This window comes from Gossypium raimondii, chromosome 7, assembly GCF_025698545.1.
Source record: "Gossypium raimondii isolate GPD5lz chromosome 7, ASM2569854v1, whole genome shotgun sequence".
Lineage (NCBI taxonomy): Eukaryota > Viridiplantae > Streptophyta > Magnoliopsida > Malvales > Malvaceae > Gossypium > Gossypium raimondii.
In genome coordinates, this window is record NC_068571.1 from 31,525,962 (window position 1) to 31,535,297 (window position 9,336).

Here is a 9,336-nt window from a genome sequence, read left to right on the forward strand (position 1 = left end):
CTAATTTTTATTCATTACTAAGTAGTTTAAGTTATTTAGGAGTTTTATGTCAACAAGAAAGTTTAGGTTCAAACTACTTCTTCTCTATATTAATTAGAATTCTAGTATACTTAAGAGTTTTATTTAAATTTATTTAGCTAGCCTATATATAGGCCTTTGCATTGTACACAAATCAGATAATTATTTTTCATTAATAAAGTTTTCAACTCTGGGATTTTTTTTTTTTGTGCAAGATTTCTTTCTCGTGATTTTTATAAGTAGTTTTATTCTCAATTTTCTTCATGGAGTCATGGGAATTCATTCTTCACCCATCAATTTGTCAGGAATTATTTCTTGGAGGGTTGATTAGAGCTATTAATTGAGTTTTTGGGGATTTATATCTCAAAGGATTCAATTGGACATTTATCCTTCTATCCATCATATCCATCAGTTTACTTGTTCATCTGCCACTTTTTTTTAAAATTTTTATTTCTTATTTATTTATGATTTTTATTTATTTTTATTCTAAAATTTCTTCTTTTACTATTTTCAATTTTTTTATTACTAAATTTGTTTATTTCTTTTTTTAAATCATATCCAAATCTTTCCTTTTCGAGTCAAACAACTTGAATTTGATCCGCTTCCACTTAATCCATATCACATTCTCTCGATGGTTTCGTAAGTCTCATTATAAGACTTCGTTAAAATAGCACCATTCGCAGAAGCATCTACCACCAACCTTGTGTGTGCGTTAAGACCATTATAAAATATCTCCAATTGGATACAATGTTAAATCTGTGGTGAAGGCATTTGCATAGTAACTCTTTAAATCTTTCCCATCCCTCATATAGGGATTCATCATCCATCTGCTAAAAAGTGGTAATCTCATTCCGCAACTTAGCATTTTGCTAGGTGGGAAATACTTTACCAAAAAGCGTTCCGCTAATTCTTGCCAAGTATAAATTGAATTGGGTGATAACGAATTAAACCATGCTCGTGCTCGATCTCGCAACGAGTATAGAAACAACTTCAATCTCAATGTGTCTTTAGTTATACCGACTATCTTGAAGGAACCACTCCCTTCCATAAACAATTAAAGGTGAAGGTGTGGATATTCTATGGGCATTTCACTAAGTTGGCCCATTGCTTGAAGCATCTAAAACATCAAAGGCTTCAGTTCAAACTGCGGTGTCTCAATCCCCGGTCTCCTAATTCTCAGATTTAACTCATTAAAATTTGGCACAGCGTACTACCTTATAGCTCAATCCTTATCATTAGCAATAAGGATTGGATTACGAGCATTAATGGCTCCATTCCCTTAAACATAATTTTGATTTTCAAGGTCCATCTCTACGGCTTGTCTCTGGGCTAATCTTTCTCGTCTTCTTTGTCTAAATGTCCACTTGATTTCAGGGTCTATAGGGAGTAAATCGATGATTCGATCTATGCTCATAAACACCTAGAAAAAAATCACAAAAATAAAGAATAAAGAATAAAAAAATTAATTAAATAAAACCAAAAATAAATAAACCAAATTGCAATAAATAATTTCACAAATAATGAGTAAATTAGCAGTCTTCGGCAACGGCGCCAAAAACTTGGTTCGCGACGAAATGTGCAAGTGTACACAGTCGTTATCAAGTAATAAATAAGTATAAGACTTATTGTCTCCATATGTACTATGTATAAATTGATAAATGTAAAATTACTATTCACAAGTTGGTTAAGAAAAACACAATAATTTTGAGTGATATTGTCAAATTAAATTAATTAACTAAATTCAAGTTAACCTAAATGCAATTGAAATGCAAGGTGAAAGTTTAGCAGCAATTTTCACGAGTTAACAACAATAACATGAATAGGCTAGAATAATTACAACCTTTGACTTAATTCATTTTTCATCATGTTTAACAATGTTCTAAAAAAAATTCATGGCAACTCGATCATTCATTAACTTGGAATTTGTGTGAACTGTAACACCACTAACTCATTATTCGTCGCCAGAATAGGGTTACAGAGCATTACTGTAAATGCGTAACTTAAAAACATTCATTTCCAAACATTTCATAAATCATAATATAATTCATTCAAACTCGATCATATTGTCCCTTATTCGAGCCATCAAGACCTTAGAAAGACTTTAGAAATGATTCAGGACTAAATTGGGAACATTTGAAACATTAAGGAAAAGTTAGAAAATTTCATACTGCAAGGGTCACACGGCCGTGTGCCTTACGCAACTCAAACACTCGCCTGTGTCTCAGGCCGTGTAACATTCGAAATAGGGACACATGGTCGTGTCCCAACCCGTGTCCATACTCCTATAACTCTCTGACTTGGGTCACACGACCAAGCCACATGCCCGTGTGCCAGGCCGTTTGCTAGGTCATGTAATTGCCTGACTTGCAACCCTTTAAAACCTATAGGGGACACACGGCCGTGTCTCATGGCCGTGTGTCACACACGACTGAGATACACGCCCGTTTCTTAGGCCGTGTGGACAAGAAATAGGGCAAAAACAAGCCATTTCATTCACCCATCTCAAGCATATACCTAAGTAATTTTGCACACATGATCAAGGCTTTAAAACTTGCTCAAAACCTGCATAAAAAAAAACCCATTCAAAGATCCAAAATGCATCCAACCAATATGCCAATAAGGCACCTCAATCATCAAACATCAAACATATCTATACATGAGCATTCTTAACCATTCATTAACTATCTTATTTCCATACCAAAACATATCACAGTTAACCACATTTTAAACATACCATACTAGATCCATGCCATATCAAAATAATCTTACCATTTGGACCATTTCTCACATGCATCAAAATTATCTAAATGACACAAAACTAATCATTTTCAAATGGTACCTAAACAACTATCATATATATACATACCAAATTCAACACTTAACATTCAACTCAAACTTTAAGCATAAGTTTCCTATACATGCCATTATAACCGTGGCCAAAATATTGAAATCTACCGATATATCCGTGGGATAGTGTGATGGGTATCCAACGAGCTTCCAAACCGAACGAGCTTTTGATTATCTATAAAACATAGGAAAGAAAACTACGTAAGCATATAATTCTTAGTAAGTTCGTAAAACATAAAACATAACTTACCATTTCATTGCATAACATTAAATTTATGCATAATACAATCCAACCATAAGCTTGGCACAAGCCTAAGCACCAACAACAACACTTGTTAGCATACTCAAACATAATCCACATGAGTTTAACATAGGTAAGCCATTATACATGCACATAACTCATTTGAATTCATCATTTTCCTTAACATAACATACTTTCAATGTACTCACCATTTCAATTCTTTTCATAACTACATATCATGGTTCATATTGAACACTTACCATTTCATTTCCCTTTTCATACCCATTGAACCGTTTAGAATACCATCGAATAAACAGGATAGCTCACACGAAGTGTGCTAAACATATAACTGTAACCTTTCATTTCCTTTACATCATTCCTAACACGAGTTGTGAAATGGGTATGCTCACATGAGCTGTGGGTCGGAATGCAAGCTACACAATGCTACTCACATGAGCTGTAGAGTATTCGCAACAAATGCAGGACCTCAGCCATCGGTAGGACATTCAAGACCACCACCCGAAACATGAAAATCCTAATGACATGTCATTTGTATCCTACGAATTCCTAAAGTTCAAACAGGGCTCGATAGTCGTCATACATCGTTGGATTTACATTATTCATTTACATATCAATTAACATATTAAAATATAGATCAAAACATAACATTAAAAAATACACAATCATACGAACTTACCTCGACGATAAAGGCGTTGAAACAGAGTCAACTAGTCCGAAGTTTTAACTTTACCTCGATCTAAATCCGTACGAGGTCTATCTTAATCTAAATAGGAAAATTCAACCTCTTTAATCCACATGCTATTAAATTTAATCCAAAATTCATGCTTTTGAAAATTTACGTTTTTCCCTAATATTTTAACTCTTTACAACTTAGTCCTTAATCTCGTAAATAGAATTTTTTGCAATTTCACCCCTAACCCATGCTAGCAAAATTCATTATAAACCCATAGAAACTCATAAAATCATAATTTCACAATTTCACCATGTACTTTTACATATTTTTCAAATAAGTCCATAATTGACATTTTCATCAAAATTCACTTTACAAAACTTGTTTATTTATCAAAAATGACTCATAATCTTTCATTAAACTTCAAGAATCATAAAAAAAATTCATGAAAAAATCCTAAACCTTTAATAGTTTTGCAAATTAGTCCCTGGGCTAGCTAGATTAAGCCATAACAATCCCGAAAACATAAAATTATTAAAAATGGAACAAAATTATACTAACATGCAAGCAAAGACTTGGCCGAACCTTGAAAATTATTCAATGGAGTTTCTAAGCTTAATTTTTGGTGGATGAAAGCATTTTTGGAAGATGACATTTTGTTATTCTTTATTTTACTTAACTTATTTATTAATTTACTTTATTAACCTTTAACTTTTAACTTAAAATTATCTAATTCATGCCCATAAATGTCAAATCATAATAATAATGGTTAATCACCACATAAATCCCTTAACAATTTAATTTCATAGCTAATAGACACCTTTAACAAATGGAACTATACTTTTGCACCTTTTGCGATTTAGTCCTTTTTACTTAATTAAGCATGCAAACGTCAAAATTTCTTAACAAAATTTTTATACTACACTACTAACATACTGTAGACATTAAAATAATAATAAAATAAATATTTTTACGTTAGATTTTTGGTCCCAAAACTACTGTTCTAATTTCACTGAAAACGGGTTGTTACATGAAGTAACAAGGACTGATAAGGTTTGAAACAATTTAATCACACAAACCTAAAGTTATGCAAGGTAATAGAGCTCAATCGAGTTATTACGAACCTTTAATTTAATCGAATCAAGATCTAAATTAAGCAAGCACCTTCTGATTATCGTGTCCATTAATTGCCATCTGGTTAAGACTGATCAACTAATTCTAATGCATTCAAACATGTTTTAATGCATGAAATACATAAATGATTTTAATTGGAAGCATGAACAACTGTGGCACAGAATATCATAAACATGAATCAAATGAAATTTATCAAATTAATGTAATCATTCTAGCCATAACAAAATTAAGTCATTATTGTTAATGGAAAAACATCAAAACAATTTGCAAACATGTTGAATAACTAAGAACAAAATTAAAGAATAGGAAAGAAGAAACTCTTGATGATTTCAACTATTCTCCGAAAACTGATTGTGGTGGTTTCCTCTAGTTCTCGTGATTGCTCCTTTGCAAAATGCTCCTCAAAGTGGCTGGCCAAGAATGGTTTTCCTCAAGGGAAAATGCTAGCTAAAGGAAATGGGGAAATGGGAAGGCTTATGCGTGAAAGGGAGAAGATAATGTTATGAGTGAAAGATGAATGAATGGTGAGTGATGTTTGAGAAGTGAAATGAAGGTAGTATTTATAGTAGAGGGATAGCATGGGAGTTAGCTAAAAATGGCTTAGAAATCCTTTGAATTGCTCCCTTGCTTGGCCGACCATGAATTGTGGAGAGTGGGCTGATTTTTCTTGCTTGATTCTTGCTTGATTTGTGGCATGGGTTGGACAGCAATCAAGGTGGAAGTTAGGGGATGATTTGTTATTTCTTTGCACATTTAGAGACCTTCAAATTAATTCTCCCAAAGCTAATTTGGATTGCTCTCATGCCTTTGCCGAATATGGGTCATTCTCCCCCCTTATTAGACGATTTTGACAACCCAATTGAGAGCAGACTTCATTCTTTTCAACAACCATCTTCCAAGTTGGGTTGAATTCAATTTATGAGTCCAATTGGTGAGCTTGTCGTCCACATGAAGTAGAAATTAACTTGTGTTCATGTGTGATATTATTAACTCCCATATGAATTAATTTAGTGGTCTAATCTATAGCAAATTGAGTAAAAATTAAAATGAAGCATAAAATAGAAAATTTATGAAAAACTAATATTGAATTATATAAAATTACAAAATTCACTCAAATTATGTCTAATGTCTTAATATGAATTAAAATGACTCAATTGGCTACCCACATGCTCGAAATTTGCATAAATTATAAGTAAAAATGTGCTAAATAAATCTATATAATTTAAAAGTATCAAAGGTAGAGAAAGGTAAGGTAGGATTAAGTCAGCCAATGTGGAATAGGGCCTACTAGTAGCCTTCTTGAATAAATGGGGATAAGTACGCCAAACTATTATGAGAAAAGTGAAAAGGAGAACGACATATTGGGAGTAATATTAAGGATAAAATGTACAATTAAACCTCATCCTAAAGGGGGAAAATGGGGGTACGCCTCAATGAGCACCAAGTGTTCAAAATTTAAAATCAGCATAAGGAGAAACGATGATTCATCCCTAGAAGCATGTAGGTAAAGAGAGAATCAACCAATAAAAAAAGGCGGAAGGCGCATAAGACCTGCTAGATCAAGCACGGCGTGAAAGTCTGATGTAAAACATGGAGTAAAGCATTTTATTCTTCTTTTAAGTTAATACCCCAACTAAGAAGGGGTGAGCTATGCATGGTTGTAGCGAATAGTAGTGAAGAAACTCACTAAGTTCATTCAAACTTACAAACTTTTTGGCTTATGATTGCAAGGCTTATTGGATAAGAAACTCGATGACGGGCCAAGCCATATTGTATTGAACCAAGGGGCTCCGTTAGCAAGTGTCATGCACATAGGAAGGGAGTACCTTTAGAGACTTTGCCAAGAGGGCGAATATATTGTAGCTAAATAGTTACCTTAGAGTCCAAAAACTTGAGATAGTAAACTTTTATTAAAGATCCAAAAACTTGAGATAGTAAACTTTTATTAAAGATTATGTTGTAAGAGAGATATATATAGACATTATTTAATAAAGCCCGTTTTAATTTTATTAAGTTTAAATTTGGTCCTTAGTTCAAATCGGGTCCATTTGTGACACTCCATACTCAGATTCAGTGATCGGGTTGGGTGAAGGTGTTACGCAAGATCCAAAACAACGAAATGGAACTTGGCTTATTCACTCCATTAAGAGAAGTTTAACCTATTAAATCACGTAAAAAATGAGGCTTGAAAATGAAGAGAAATAACTATAAAATAAGACATAAAGCAAAACAATATATAAATGGTCAAATATTGAATTCAAATATATAAAAAAATCCAAGTATATCCTAGTTCTCCTTTGCCTAAATACTACAATATACTATCATAAATAAATACTAATAAATTTAATGGACAAATAAATAATTTCTATCAAATATACACGTTGCTTTGGAACATTCAAATATATCTCTAACAAAAATATTAATTTGTCACTATAATTTTACTATTCATAGAATAAGTAATCCACCTTTAGGTAAATTCTAAAATTCTAATGAGTAGTGAAAGTCAGTTATCAATTTTTTCATCATAAGCATTTAATTAATTATATGAATATTGACAATTTATACATACATAATTTAATCTATATCTATGAAACTTTCTAATTCGATCACTTTAGTGACTAATAAATTACATATCACACATATATATATCAATTAAAATATTCAACTTTAAAAGATAAAATTTTAATACCCTTACCACTCATAATTTAATCTAATGCCAATTTGATAAAGGTTGAAGTATAAAATACAAAACTAAATTTTTGTTTCAAAACGATAATTCATATAAGATTGAACTCGTTAAATTACAAAAGACGATGCCTCAATTAGGTTTGCCACTTAACAAAATTGATGAATGCATCAATACGAAATATTAGCAAAAATAGGGAATTATAGATGTATCTCAAATATTCAAACTTATCCATCCATCCATGAAAACATAATGATTTCTATCAATTTCAAAAACCATGTGCTAAAACTCATTTGCAATTTTATGAGAACAAATAAAAATAAGTTTATTTCATTATTAGTTGCATGCATCATTAAACTTAATTTGCAAACCAAATGTAGGAAAAACTATTCAAGAACCATAATCTTTTTAGTTATCATTAATAATAAAATAAAAATATCCATTAGTATAAATAGTTTATTAGAAACAATTATATATTCACTTAGAAATTTATATGTTTTTTAACTCAGGCTCTAATACTACATGTAAAATCTTTATGAACTTGATATTACGTAAATCAAATCTCTAATATTGCATAAACAATGATTTTAGGATATTTAGAATCATATAATTTTCACAAGTTTAAGAATTATTTGATGTGGAATTGGAGTTAGCTATTAGCGATGAATGCTATAATTTTTATTTGTGTTTTTTTTTTTTGTAACTCTAATAGGTAAAGGGAAAATCAATTTGTAATGATCAATTTTAATCTAGTACATCTATTTAGTAACTGAATAATCGAATATAATTTAATTTCTAGTAAAGTAAAACACTTATTCCTTTTAAATTGGGCCACATGATTTTAGATTAAATTGGGCCTACATAATTAGCTAAAAATTCTTACAAAATGTCCCAATTTGTAATTGTGTATGTTTTAAATAATTAGGAGAAAATTTTGTAAACAATGATGACTAAATTTGTTTAATTTTTAGATTTATGATCAAATTGATAGAATTTATAAATATTAGAGATAAATTTGTTAATATGCAAAAAAAATGTTAGACTTTTGTTACCGAGTTAACATGAATCAATGGGAGAGTGACTAAAATATTTAAGTTTAAAAGTTGAATGACTAAATCGAAAAAATAATAGTGATTGGATTACCAAAATAAAATTAAGTGCATAGTTGAATTCTTATTCTTGTACTTTAGCCCTTAAATTAAGATAGAAAGGGGTTGAGGGCATTGAAAACGTATCTACTTATTTAACAACTCAAAATTCATATAAAAATTTTAATAAATTATTAGTTTTTTATTTGAAATTACAATTAAACCATAGTGTTTTTTATTTTTTATTTTTGGGTAAACTACATAGTTGGTCATCCAACTTTTATAATTTTTATTTTAAGCACTGAAAATAAAAATGTAAATTAGGTCTTGTTGTTAACAACCATTTTCATTTTAGTCACCCAACTTTAATAAGTTTCTATTTTGGTCACCCGTCGTTAATTTAATGTTATTATACACTAATTTTAGTTACCCAACTTAACAGTTTTCATTTTGGCCACTTATTTTATCTATTAAAAATTAATTTTATTCTTTTCTTTTTATTAAATTTAATTTTAGTGTTTTCTTTCAAGTAAAAGGAAACTTCTAGGGCTTTATAGGAAAACTTGGATTTTTACACGAAAATACCATTTTATCTTTTCAATTTCCTTTATTTTTTCCCTTTTAGAACTTC

At 30.7% G+C, this 9,336-nt stretch overlaps 1 non-coding gene across 1 annotated transcript; it reads left to right on the forward strand.

The window, feature by feature from the left end:
• Positions 1 to 771: 771 nt before the first annotated feature.
• LOC128042781 (small nucleolar RNA R71) lies at positions 772 to 877 on the forward strand. Its single transcript, XR_008198292.1, has one exon. It is a non-coding gene; the product is annotated as a small nucleolar RNA R71 (small nucleolar RNA).
• Positions 878 to 9,336: the final 8,459 nt, after the last annotated feature.